At 38.8% G+C, this 14,996-nt stretch overlaps 1 long non-coding RNA gene across 1 annotated transcript in view; it reads right to left on the minus strand.

Moving 5' to 3' along the window:
- Positions 1-14,996, minus strand: part of LOC141369942 (uncharacterized) — a 390,905-nt gene that overhangs the window by 13,519 nt on the left and 362,390 nt on the right. The window contains exon 3 of the long non-coding RNA XR_012373553.1: positions 7,554-7,614. This is a non-coding gene — a long non-coding RNA (uncharacterized lncRNA). The remainder of the gene's footprint in view (positions 1-7,553; positions 7,615-14,996) is intronic.

The raw sequence follows: 14,996 nt of genomic DNA on the forward strand, positions 1-14,996 counted from the left end.
GCTCTAGTTTATAGTCAAGATCAGTATGAGTTAGTCAGGGTCCTTCAGAGAAATGAAAGGTTGGATGATGCCCACCTGCACTGGGAGGGCATTCTAGTTTTTACTGAGTCGGCTGGTTCAAATGTTAACCTCACCTGAAAGACTCCTACAGACACACCCAGAAGTAATGTTTAATCTGTACACCTCATGGCCAAATTGACACACAAAATTCATAATCATAAGTCCATGCCTTGCCAACTTCACTCCCATATGCATCTTCTTAAACCATATTTAATCTTTGAATAAAGACAATAAGAAGGTCATAATTCTACCTAACATGATACAACTATCCTGTGTACAACAAAAAATTCATTTATCCCTTCCCCAGAAGAAAAAAGTCCTTGATTAATGTCTATTATTCTCCTTTACATCCTATCACTTAAATACTGTGATTTAAAATTAGCAATACTTATTAAAATCAAAAAAATAGCAGTACTTAAATGCTATGATATAAAGTTAATATATCTTGGGCGCCTGGGTGGCTCAGTTGGTTAAACGACTGCCTTCGGCTCAGGTCATGATCCTGGAGTCCCAGGATCGAGTCCCACATCCGGCTCCCCACTCAGCGGGGAGTCTGCTTCTCCCTCTGACCCTCCCCTCTCTCATGTGCTCTCTCTCTCTCTCTCTCAAATAAATAAATAAAATCTTTAAAGTTAATATATCTTATATTATATGATAAGGAAATAAGAGCATGAAGAAAACAAATATATACATATATACACAAATAGATACAAAGAACATGTACACACACAAACACAAATAGGTATACACACATCACATAAATGTGTTCATAGCAAAATAAGGAGGAAATATTCATGAAAATTACAGTCTTCATTTCTGTCACTGGTCATATGGTCATAGCTGGTATTTCTAACTATTTTCTTCCACTACTCATTCCATATTCCCTTTGTTTTCACCAAGCACCTCAACTGGTCATCGTTCTTTATCTGGTAGGGTGACCCTAATCTTCATTCCTGGAGTCTGGGTCATTAGCAGTCCTGCCTGGATTGGGTTGTTGTAATTTTCCGTTGATCTTAATCATGTGATTGGCAATACTAAGAGATGCCTTAAGGGATATGGCATATCAGATATACTCTTCCTTACCTCTACAGTGGGATGGCAGTCCAATCTCCTCTTGGGATCAGAATCACTCACCTGAGCCAACATGTTAACTCCCTCCAAAATCCAGAGGGGTCCAATAGGCTCTGTGCCTGTTTTTGGGTGGTAAGGTCTGATGCCACAACTTACCTACCACCTTGGAAGGGATATCTCTACATGCCCCACCCACTGGACCCCTAGAAATTTCACTGAGATAAAAGGCCCATGATTTTTAGTTAGATTTATTTCACACCCTCTGACATAAAAATGTCTTACAATAAGTCTAGAGTAGTTGCTACCTCTTGCTTACTAGGCCCAATCAGCATGCTATCATCCATGTAGTGGACCGGTGTGATATCTTTTGGAAGGGAAAGGAGATCAAGATCCCTGCAAACGAAATTATGACACAAGGCTGAAGAGTTGATGTACCTCTGAGATAGGACAGTGAAGGTATATTGCTGGGTTTACCCGCTGAAAGAGAACTGCTTTGGGCAGACCTTATGGACAGAGATGGAGAAAAAGGCATTTGGCAAATCAATTGCTGTATACTAGGTATCAGGGAACGTGTTAATTTGCTCAAGCAATAAAACCACATCTGGTTAAAGCAGCTGCAACCAGAGTCACCATCTGGTTAATTTTCAATAACCCTCTGGTCATTCTCACAATCTGTCTGTCTTCTGCATGGGCAAAATGGGAGCGTTGAAAGGAGATTTGGTGGGAAATCCCACTCCCACATCCTTCAAGTCCTTAAGGGTGGCACTAATCTCTGTAATTCCTCCAGGAAAGTGGTATTGCTTTTGATTTACTATTTTGCTAGGGAGTGGCAGTTCTAAGGGCTTTCCCTTGGCCTTTCCCACCATAGTAGTCCTTATCCTATAGGTCAGGGAACTAATGTGGGGATTCTGCCAGCTATTCAGTATGTCCGTTCCAACTATGCATTCTGGAACTGGGGAAATAACACAGGATAGGTTCTGGGATCCACTGGACCCACTATAAAGTCGACCTGAGCTTAAGCTTCTACTCTGACAGGCCACAGTGATGTTTTGAGGCTACTGGAATTAGTGTCAGTTCAGAGCCTGTGTCCAATAATCCCCCAAAGTTCTGATTATTTCCTTTTCCCCAATATAAAATTACCCTGTTAAAAGGCCATAGGTCCCTTTGGGGATGTCTGGGAGAAAGATTAGCAGTATACATTTTCAGTAGTATACTGGGCTCCTACCTCAAGGGGACCCAGCCTCCCCTTCATTCAAGTTCTCCTGGGTATGTAAACTGGCTCAAGCCTGGAACTGATTGAAGGGACTTGGATTTCTGTTCTTATGATTCAGGCTAGATTTGTGTACTTGACCTAGAACTTGTCTGCTTGTAGAGACCAAGTAAGAATTTAGCAAGCTTTCTGTCTATTTCATTTCTAGAGACACTATGGTCAATTAGCCAGTGCCATAGGTTTGCATGAGTCAGAGTATTCTGATTGTGGCTTTGACTCTGATGTCCATTAGAGTAACCATACATATCTTGCCTTTGATGGTTGAATGCCAGCACTTGGCCCCTTCCATCCGGAGATCCAATTACTGCCATTGCATTTAGGTTTCCTAATTCATTGACGGCAGTTCCCACTATGAGGTCTGGTGTACAGAGAAGAGTAATCACAGAGCTTTTCAAGGATGCCAGGGCTCCCCTTACAAATTTATTCCTCACAGTACTGGGGAAAGGTATGTCTTTTGGACCCTCTTAGTTTGGCTAAGTAGATCTTAAACACTAAATCTATTCTAACATTCTAATCTCCTTAAGCCTTTGGATCCCTTCCTCCACAAGGCATGTCTAGCATTTCCAACTCACTCATGGTAGGTCATCTTTTGATCTGTGTTTCAGCCAACCAACCAAAGAAACTATTAGAGTCCTTTCTAACTCCCTGAATTACAACATTAAATGCAGAACCTGTGTCAATAAATGCGGCCTGATCCCACTTTATGTTCCTTCCAACATTATCCTACATCTTTGCTATCTATTTCCACACATGTTCCCTAGGTTTCCATCTGTATAAATTGGAAAACTCAGGTAGTTCTTTTGGAGTAATACACTTTCTCACTGGTCATACAGTATAAATTTTGGGAACCTGCTGGGACTCAAATCTAGTTACAGGTCTAGAAGCAAAGAGGGGTGGTAGGATGGGTTCTGAGGAGAATCGGCATTGTCATGCATAGCAACTACCTCAAGGGAGGCAATTACAGTTTTCTTAGGCAATGTAGGGTTAATCTGGTCAGGTGGAGGTGAAAAGACCAGTACCACTGTGGGTGGCCAAGTCAGTACCACTGGAGGTTGGAATGCCACTGTGAGGAGTGAGGGGTGAGGAGCCAATTCTGCTGGTGGTACAGGGATTTCTTCCACTGGTAAAGAAGACTCGCCAGATTTTAGGGACTCAATGTCCTCAGGTTCAGTAGAACCTTCACTCATGACCTCATCCCAGCTTATGACCCCATTCCTGCCCATTAAATGTCCTCACTTTAACAGTTGAAACCCTGTGAGGCTGAGTTCAAGTTGCATTATAATTAAGCAAATCACAGGATGAGGCTTTACATTTGATCTTCAGCAATTTCAGCCTTGTAGCTACAGGTGATAAGGGTCTTTCCAAGCACATATAGTAGCTCTTAGGTCATTCGTGCAGTGCTCTAGCTTGGAATTTAAATCCCTGAGCTCATCCTTTTCTGTTGCTATTTTGTCAGTGATATTAGCAGCAGTTAGTCAATGTCATTATATTCATTAATTTTCCAAAAATGTTCAAAAGTACCATATACTGTCACCTAGCTCCTTGCTTCTTATAAATAAATGATTTATGCAGATATTTTGCATATCTCTATAAATAGTTTACACTATGGTCTATCAGTGCTCTCTCTACTCCTGGAAAGAGAGTCATTAGCATCTTTAAACCTAATTAGATTAGAGAAACAATTCCATACTCTTGGTACCAAAATTAGTATTAGTCAATGTTCTTCAGAGAAACAAAAGTCATCAGAGATATCTATCTATCCATCTACTTATTACATACATACATCTATTATCTAATATCTATCTAATATCTCTATTATCTATCTATCTATACAATTCTATCTATCTATCTATCTATCTATCTATCTATCTATCTATCTATTGAAAGAGAAAGAGAGATTTATTATGAGGAGTTGGCTCATGCAATTATGGAGGCTGAGAAGTCCTATGATCTGCCATCAGCAAGTTGGAAACCCAAGAAATCTAATGGTGTAATTCAGTCTGAGTCCAAACACCTGAGAACCAGGACAGCCTATGCAGTAAATCTCAGTCCAAGGTCCAGAGAAGATGAGATGAGATGAGATGAGATGAGGTGAGATGAGGTGAGATGAGATGAGGTGAGATGAGATGAGATGAGATGAGATGAGATGAGATGAGATGAGGTGAGATGAGATGAGATGAGATACCCCAGCTCAAACAGTGAGGCAGGAAAAAGGGATGAAAGGGGATAAATTCCTCCTTCCTCCAGTGTTTGCTCTCTTCAGGCCCTCAAGGGACTGGACAATGCTCACCTATGTTGAGAAGGGCAATTCACTTCCAAGTCCATTGATTCAAATACTAATCTCATCTGGATATGCATTCACAAACACAGCCAGAAATTATGTTTAATATGGGCACCCTATGGCCAATCAGGTTGATGCATAAAACTAACTATTGCAAATTAATATACCATTTTGAGTTTTATACTTTCAATTATATATAGAAATTGACCTCCAATCCTGGATATTTAATATCCTTCTGAAATCCATTGAAATATAAAGATTACCAATTACAGAAGAACTATCACATGAATCCTTAATTTCATTTTAAAAAGATTTCATTCATTCATTCATTCATTCATTCATTCATTCATTTATTTATTAGAGAGAGACCATGAGCAGGAGTAAGGGCAGAGGGAGAAGTAGACTCTCCACTGACCAGGGAGCCTGATGCAAGGCTCGATCCCAGGACCCTGGGATCATGACCTGAGCTGGAGGCAGACGCTTAACCAACTGAGCCACCCAGGCACTCCTGAATCCTTAATTTCTAATTGCCTTCTAAGAAATCTTATTTGGATTAAAAACAAGAATATTGAAATTCCTATCAGAATCAATCAGCTTGAGTAAAATTTCTCATCCTAGGGAAGTCTCAGGTAGTTAGTAAAGAAAAGGGAAATAATGGTGTTGAGCTCCTACTATATCCTGGGCACTTTAAGTGGATTTGCTTGTTTGATTTTCACAAAAAAAAAATTAACTAATATGGACAAAAATTTAACTAATATTTGGAGAGGTTCATAATTTGCCAATGTCAGTTTGGGGCAGAGTTGGAATTTAAACCTAGTTCTAACCCCAAGACTGTGTTCTTTACATATTATAAACCTTCTAAACAATGAAACGAGTCTATTTGGGGAATGTTAGTGCCCATACATATATAAACATCTCATGTACTTAAGTACAAATATTCATTCTGCTGTTTTTCTACTTGACATTATGGCATAAACATTGATGCATATAGGCTCTAAAATCCCCAAAATTAACATCTTTCTAACATGTTTTCTTGCTAGTATACTTTAATTTCTTTAAGCATTCCCTAGTAATGGGTATCTAAATTGTTTCCAACTTCTTTTTATCGCTGATAAGGCATAAGTAAGGCATTCATTCCCTTAGATTTTTATTTCTATTGAGCTATTTCTTTAAGATACAGTTTGAGTTGTGAATTCATGGTAGTAAAGGATATGAACATTTATATAACTCTTACTATACACTGACCCTTTTTTTTCTCAACCAGACGCACTAATTTCAAATGAGATATTGCTTTTTTTTATTTTATTTTATTTATTTATTTCAGAGAGAGAGAGAGAATGAGAGAGATAGAAAGCACAAGAGGGAAGAGGGTCAGAGGGAGAAGCAGACTCCCCGCCGAGCAGGGAGCCCGATGTGGGACTCGATCCTGGGACTCCAGGATCATGACCTGAGCCGAAGGCAGTCGCTTAACCAACTGAGCCACCCAGGCACCTGAGATATTGCTACTTTTAAAAGAAGTCATTGTCAACACTCACATTCTACAATGGGGAGAAGAACATCAAGCTTCAGGGATTTATCACTCAAATTGTTGTTGTGAATTGCCCTTGAAAAGGATAGTGACAGACCTCTTCCCCTCCCCTGAATTATATTACATCCCAGAGGACTGAAATGGTCATTAATTTTTAATATTATCTCTTCTCAGGGAAGAGTATAATGAATTTTCCTTAGACATTCTTGTAGGATTGAAATTCTAGAAATTCTGGGAAGATTTCAGGGCACCTACACAGTGAGCTCAGAAAAATGTTAACCAGCTGCTAAGTTCCTGGAGGGGAGTATGTAACAGAAATAAGAGTAATTATTAAATTACCTACAACATCAATTCTTACCATAATAACAACTAGCAATGTCTGTACAATGCTTTCCCGTTTAGACAGTTTTTCCCCCATATGTTTGATCTTGGGTGGGGAAGAATAGATTACACTGGGCTGGGGTTTGTAAGGTACAAAGAACTGTGTGCCAGGAATAAGATTTGTGCCTTTGTCCTTACGAATTTAATTAACAGTTTCAGTGGATTAAAAATACATCACCACATAAAAACTAACTATATCCCAAAGAAGGTAGTATTAAATATCTAACAAGCAAAATATATGTGTAAAAATATAAAAGAAGGTGAGTTTAATTATTCTGGACTTGAGTGATCAAAGTAGTCAATACTGCTGAGGTACAGTAACTCCTTTTCAGAAAAGTCATATATGATAGGTATCAGGAAGTTAAGTCTCAGTTATATTCTGGCCCTTCTCCTGCCTTCCCATCATCACCTCAGTGTTTATCCAGGCCTTGAGGAGCATCCTGAGGCGCTTCCTTTAGGAAGGTCAGCTGAGTTCTGGAATCTCACAATTCCTTGGCCATCTCTGGAAGTAGCCCTCTGCTATGCCAATGATCCTCTACCACTCTGTAGCAAAAGATGTCACCTACATCAAAACCATCTGTGTTTAAAGACCTTGCCCAAGTCTGAGTGTGGAAAATAGCAAGCTATAAGAATGGATGGTGAAAGCAGCTATTGATTCAAGTGGACGACTGAGTATAGCCATTCACTCAACAAATACTTAGCACTAACAAGCATCTGGCACTGAGTGCTTATACACATTACTGAAGTATGAAGGAAAATGTAGTATTCAATTCTGAATATAAAACAGAAGAGATTCATACAATTTATCCACAGTGAGAACAAAGAAAATTATTTATTCCAACCTCCTTATCATGCATATCACATAACTAAGACAACCAAAAGTGACTTACTAAATAGGTTAGTTAGTTTCAAAGCCAGATTTTAAAACCCAGATCATCTTATTTTTTGGCAATCCATCTTACCCAAGGGTTCCATGAAGACACTATCATCACCTTTCCTTATTGACATTTTCAATCTTCTTCTCTGAAAGAAAACATGAAAAACGACTCTCAATGCACTAGTAATTTTTATCTTTCTTCTTCTTATATTCCAAAATTATAAGTTCCTCACCACTGAATATTTATTCTTCAATGAAATGAACTTGAACAACTGGGTAAACATCTATAATGTTTAATAAACTGTTACAATAGTTTAAATAATGGTAACACCACTAAAGCTGTATTGTACAATAAGAGAGCCACTGGCCACAATTTAAACTATATAAAATTATCCAGTTCCTCAGTTCAGTAACCATTTCACGTGTTCAGTAGCCACATGTAGCCAGTGGCCACCGTATTGAACAGTGCAGATATAGAACATTTCCATCACTGCAAAAAGTTCTGTTGCAAAGTACTACATGAAAACAATGAGCCCACTTCCCACTCGGCACTGTAAAGAATGAATTAACTTGCAAAACACATGCTTTAACACATTCTGTCTTGAGTAATAGGATATTTACATAAGGATATTCAGGAAGAGATTTTACTGAGAAGCAGTACAAGAAAGGCACAGTCATATTGTGTTCTGCTTCCCAGCGTGCAAAACTAAATGCTTAAATGGCATTCTTTGAATGCCTCAGAAGCTCAAAAGCTTTTCCTCCATATATCCAGGGTTTCAAATCTTTTCCATAAGTCCTGTGAAATGGTTTATGCAGAAATAATACTAATATCCACTATAGTACTCATTCTCTTGTACATATATTAAATATAAAACAAACAATATGTACTAAAGAAAACATATGATCATTTAAGAAGGAAAGTTATTTCTAAGTGGGTATTCAAATGAAGAACCATAAAAGAAAAGATAATACTTTTGACTGCAAATATTAAATTGGGCACATCCTAATTCCAAATGAGAATTTTGGAGGAATATCATGGAAGCACAAAAATATTTTTATATAATAATATTTATAATGGTAAAAAACTTAAAAAACCAAAATGGCCTTACATAAAATATTAACAAAATAAAATAATCACTTCCATGAAAAATATGATATAGACATAAAATCTGGGATGACTGAAACAACTGAAAATGTAGTCTTGTCCCAAGCAGGAACAGTGTGATTCCATAAGAGAAAAGAAAATAAAAAGTGTTCATAAACAAACTGTCTGTTTGTTTCTGTCTCATTCTCTCCTCTCCTGTCTTTGTTGACCATTTATTGATAGTGGATATGTACTACTATTATAACAGGAAATGTGCAATACACTTTATAAATAAAATTAAAAAAGCACTTTCCCTACCTGGATATTGTTACAGTACAGAGTTCAAATAACAAATGCATGAATGTATGAGCAAATGAATGCATGTAGACATAAATATATCTCCCTCTCTAAACACACTTAGAGTATAATTATCCTATTCTCAAAATTTTGGGACACCTCTAGTAAATGAAATAGTTTACTACAAACCTATAAGGAATCAAGCTTTCGCTAGTTACTAGCCCTCCTTAACAGTATAAAAGGGCCAATAAAAAGAGCAAGGGGAGAAAGAAAAAATGGGACCGGGAATACATAGATTTATACCACAGCAATGTGACTGGACAGTTACAGGACTATTCCCAAAGTGGGAGTTTTAAATGAATTTTTAAAAAAAACCTTGAAAGGTGAAGCTTAAATGAATCAATAATTAAACGTAGCGGTGTACCTTTCTTTTAGTCTGGTTATCAGCTCTTTGGATCTCTATTTTTTTCCCAAATATTTACTGTGCAAATTGCAGGCAGTAAGTTAGTTTTTAAAAACAAACTGAAAAATTGTAAAATTTTCTCTCCTTTACTTTGAACCTTAATGAGATCAGCTTCATATGATTACTACAAGAAAGAATAGATGAAGGGGGTGGCGAAGGGGGCAAAGTTCTAAACCATTTCGGTGAAGTAAAGATCAATTTCATTTTCATATAATTTTTAATGGTTGTTCAAACTCCTATAATGCACCCACACAAAAGCCTTCAGTTAATGTGTGTGTATTTTGAGCAGTTCCCCTCTTCGACCCTCCAGTTTAATTTCCGTCCTTCAAATGAGATGAATGGAGCGTGAAGCAGGTCATATCTCAATGCTGACACATGGGTTGCAGACAGAACTCACAGCCTGGAGAAGCAGCCAGTTTGGAGATTAAATCAAAGCAGCTCTGACTAGATGGGAGGTCAGCCAGGGACGCCCTTGACATTTGATAGGACCTTGTGATCAATCAGGCCTTTCTTCACTCTTCCAGGTTTCCTTATGACAGGGGCCCTAAGAACCAGATGGGATATGTTACCAAGTGCAGGAGAAGCACTAGATGGGGAATGGAGGTAGGTGTTGTTTGAAGCAGCCAGCAAATCAGAAGGCCCTGCTTTGTTGCAACTGTTGTGCCAAAGTGTGCCTTCCGTGATGGGAAATCTGAGCCTTCAGTGGAGAGATGATTTTTAACTGCTTTTTAAAATTTCTGACTTCCTATGCATTAGACTGGAAACTTTGAACATTCCGAGTATCTTAAGATGGCCTTTTAACCAAGCTTCACCCCGTGAATAAGCTGCGTTTGCAGCAAAGCCAAGCTTAGTTGTTGCTCCATTTATTTGTTTGTCTTTGGAAAACATACTCACACACACACACAAATAACACCAAGATATGATAACCTTTGGAAGAAAAGAATCAGAGAGTATTAATGAGGAGCACTCATTAGGAGCACTGGGCAGGGACCGGAGAACGGTTTTGGGAAATCCCAGTCACGTCACCAAGGGGTTATGAAAAATGAATGGCCCTAGAGCAACACTGGGGTGGACTGTTTTAGTGAGTGGTAATGCGCCATCTCTAGGATGAAAGGCCATGTATTTATAACTGTGCAGGCTACCGGGTATCACACCATTCATGATGCCTGCCTGACTTAAGGGAGATGCCTTTTACCAGGATGACATGGGAGCAAATTATTTCTAGGAAATCACAGCTCTCTTTCCCCCAAACCCATCTACTTCTCCATCTTGCCCACTCTTGTGGGCATAGAAACACCTGCTCATATTCACACAAACACATTCTCTGAATTTTTCCTGTCATTAAGCATTGCATACTCAGAGCTAACTTCTCCAAAACTTCTCACTGCAATTTACTTTAGGATGGGAAAATTGGGATGTGGGAGCCTGACCTAAGGAAGGCTTAGATAAGGGGGAAGAGCACAGATTCACTCTGCTACACTTCTTCAATGAAATGTTTGACTGGAGCCTGAAAGCCACGACAACTATTGGGCTAATTTGTAAAGTGAGTCAGATTTTCACTGGACATGGACTCCATCTTCACAGAGAAAATGCAGTTGAGTCTAAATTGGTTCCTTGGTTACAGTGGTCAGTCGTCAGTTAAATGTGGAAAATTACTCCACCTCTCTGGACTATTTCTGATGAGAAATTAGCCAGCTGCACAAAATTTTAAGTTACTTTCCAGCATTAATAGTTTATGATGTCTTGAAAGTCTGTAAGACAGAAACATAATACAACAAAATATTCCACCAACACATCCAATATTCTGGTAAAAATAATTAATCTCAGAGAACTTGATGTAGCTAGCTCGTGGTGTAATAGCAATGTTCAAAATCTCATTTTGAAAACAATGAGATTTAAATCTAACAGAAGAGTCATCACACAGTAAGTGTTTATAATATATGATTTAGGTCCCTTAAGGCATTAAATAAAAGAAAGATAAGCTTTACATTTCACACTAGTCTACTGAGGAAAATATACATATAACATACTTGGATTTTAACCAAGTTAATTCAGCTGCAAACTTTATAGAGCTGACATACATCAATGGTTAAAATAAGGTTTCTACAATAATGTTTTCATGGTCTGTATCACAGGCTCTTTTGAAGAGTTGGTACAGTTATTCTGACGAAAGTTTCCAGAGAGTATCATAACACAACTGTGAGACCTTTGGATTAGTAAATGTGAGCGTGTGGGTACGTGTGTATATTTAATCTATGCAAATTGTGCCCTGATTCTGGCCCCCAAGGGCTCAGATGTTTGTGAGAACTTAGAGATTATTTACAGAGGGCATTTTTTTCTGAATAATTTTATCATTGAAATATGACCCAAATCTTCCAAAATGGTAATTCTCTCTAGAAGCTAATCCTTCAAGAGGTTTTTATGTCTCGGAGAGAGCTGTGTATAATCAAAAGATTCTACAAAATACATGTTGGTTTGAGTCACTCTCTGGAATTCCATTTAACTATTGCCAGCTCTAGGAACAGCCACAATTTCCTTGTCTCTTGTGCACATCAGATAAAGAATTCAGAAAGAATTGGCAGTTAGCAGTTGAGTAGCAGAAAGAGGAAGGAAAAAAAGCTGTGCTGGTGTTTCCCAATTAATTTTCTTTTCAAGTGAAAGTTTGAAAAGAAAAAATAAGAACACTGGAAATGACCTAAAAACTCTGGTGTGATAAGATAAACTTTGGCCTGACTGTCACCCTATGACTGAATGCATAGTCTGAGTATGAGAAAGTTGTCCAAAAAAAAAAAAAATAGACTGCATTTTCCAACATTGATATTTTAAAATTATGCTGAAACTTCAGAGTGAGAGAGAGGAGGGATTTGATTTTGAAAAAAAAAATGAAGTCTGTGGGAAAATTAGTGAGAGGAAAAAGCAAATAAAAATATTTTGTTAAGAACCTTAACCTAAAATTCCATTTTTAAAATTTGTATTAATACCAAACCCTTAAAAAATCTGTTTTTTTTTTAAGTGGAATAAAGACACTTGTTAATATCAAGGAATCCATTATATTTTATACTTCAGTTGTCTTTTTAAAAGAATGAACAGATGAGTCGATGGCATTTGTCAGAATGACCCCAGATGTGTAAGTTGAGGTATCTAGTCAATATTCTGGCACATACCAGTTTACCTTACAGGCAAACTCCCTTTTTCTTCAGTGAGAAACAAAGAGGTGGTAGTCCTGGTTACAGGCATAGGTGGGGAGTTCTTGTTCTACTCAATCAAATGTCTCTGCAGACCCTTAGACTGCTCCCTCAGGATCGAGTACTCCTGATCCTGAAAATCAATGTGATTGGCCAGCTCGACTACGTCCCACATTCTAAACAACATTTCAGATCAGCTAAAATTTTCTAAGGGGCAGAGGCTCTAACCTGGTGACAAAGTTTATTTCATCTTGGGCATTCACCCCTCTCTTCAAAAACATCACGGACTTAGCTTTGGCAAAGGAGTCTGTTTGGATTCCAAACCCCTCTCAGGCTACATCCATGAAGACGTAGAAAGGGTTTGCCCTAGTTCTGTTCCATAAGTATTGTGCCATGAAGAGAATCCACTCATTACATTTTATTAACTTGCTTATATGAGGTACAGGAGATCTTCTTTGCCTGGGGTTATTGAGAGCTCAGGCCTTGCAGAAAGACTGCCCTGAGCTCAAATTTCAGATCTACCTCTAACCAATGTGTGACACTGAGTAAGTCTCTTTAAGTCTCTTTAAAGGAATAAAATGGTTCCAATACTTTGATATGAGAATTATCTAAAATGATTATATAAAAAGCAATTTTCACAGTTCCTGGTACAGATAAAACATGCCAACAAGTTAGCTATTGTTATGTATCGATCCAGCCCATCTTATCTTTGAGCATTCTAACCTGAGAGCAGTCTAAGGACACAAGAGAACATCATACCCTAATGACCTGTTTGGCTATCATTTTATAATTAAAGGAATTAATTAATCAAAGATCAAGTAAGACCGTGGAGAGGTACGAGACAAAACTTGATGGCATTCTTCAAATGAAGACTAAAGGATTCGTTGACATGATCATCTTATTAAACAGATTGGCATTGCCCCTTTACAAAATGTTATATAATAGCAATTAGAACATTGGAGTGTAGGCTATACTCTAGAATAGAAATGTATTTTTTACCCATTTCTGCATAACAAATTATCCTGACACTTAGAGGCTGAAAATTACAAAACATTTGTTATCCAACAGTTTTTGTAGATCAGGAATCCAGGAGCAGCTTTTTGGCTAGTTTTAGCTCAGATTCTCTTATGAGCTATCATCAAGGTTTCAGCTGGGGCTGCAATCATCTCAGGGACTGACTGGGGAGGATCTGCTTCCAAGCTTATTCACACAGCGGTTGGCAAGCCTCAGAAGGTGCACTTTCAAGTTCACTCCCATGGAACTTGCCACAGGCTGCCTCATGACACAGCAGCTGGCTTTACCCACATTGAGCCATTCAAAAGACAGTGAGAAAGCCTCCTAGATGGAAACTACAACTTTTTATAAACTCATCTCAGAACTGACATCCTATCACTTCTGCTATATTCTGCCTGTTAGAAGCAAGTCAATAAGGCCAAACAATACTCAGCAGGGAGAGACCACACAAGAGTGTGCATCCCAAGAGGCAAGGATCCTTGGGGGTCCACCTTAGAGATTCCCAATAGTCCATCCTCTGGCCCTCAAGGCAAAATATACTTACTGCCCCCAAAGACCTCAAAATTCTCCATATCCACTCAAAGCCCAGAATCTCAACATCTAAATCAGGTCCAAGTATTGATGAGGTTCCTCAAGTATAATCCCTCAAGCACAACTCCTCAAGTATATTTCCTTGCAATCTGTAGTCCTGGGAAGCAAAAGAGACAAATTATCTGCCCCCCCCCATCCCCGCCGCCTGCAACACACAATGGTGGGACAGGTGTGGGATAACCATTACAGACGGTCATGTTCAAAGACTGAGGTGGGAAACACAGGGGAGTTACTGGTCCACAGCAATTCTGAAATTCAGCTCGGCCAATGTTGGAAGGTCCTTGATTAGGCCTCCCACCTGAAATAATTCTTCATGTTTTCCCACTGCGCCCTCAGTGCTCCTGGTTCCACCCTCTTAGTTATCCTAACATTTTCACAAGAAGTCACAAGTATTAAAATTCTGAGGATTCAAAGGCCAATCTCTCCTCATTCTATACCGTCTCTGTCTCCCTCAGCCCAAGCTGCAATATGTCTGCATATTTCTTCTTTGAGAACATTGTGAGCCCCCTACGAAGTTTCTGGGGGTTAAACCCCATAGACAAAAGCCACACCCCACAATGTCTTCTGGATAAACCCCTCTTTCTCTACCTTGGCTGCAGGTGAGATGACTGAGGGAAGAGGCCCTGAAACTTCCTAGAAGTAGTTTGAGGGAGAGACCCTCTGTGGCACATTGTTAATCTCTTTAGAGTCCTTCAAGCTGCATCAAGTTCCTCTGAGGCACCACTTTAGACCTTCTGAGATTTGAACAAAATATTCTATGGTCATACCCTGGACTTTTCTTCCTTCCAGTAATGTTTTTCCGGCATTTCCTGGATTTGATCCTTGCTCAGAGCTTGCTTGCTTTCCTTTCCTTCCTTCCTTCCTTCCTTCCTTCCTTCCTTCCTTCCTTCCTTC

This window comes from Callorhinus ursinus, unplaced genomic scaffold, assembly GCF_003265705.2.
Source record: "Callorhinus ursinus isolate GAN/ISIS: 27379988/994484 unplaced genomic scaffold, GSC_fseal_2.0 scaffold1, whole genome shotgun sequence".
Lineage (NCBI taxonomy): Eukaryota > Metazoa > Chordata > Mammalia > Carnivora > Otariidae > Callorhinus > Callorhinus ursinus.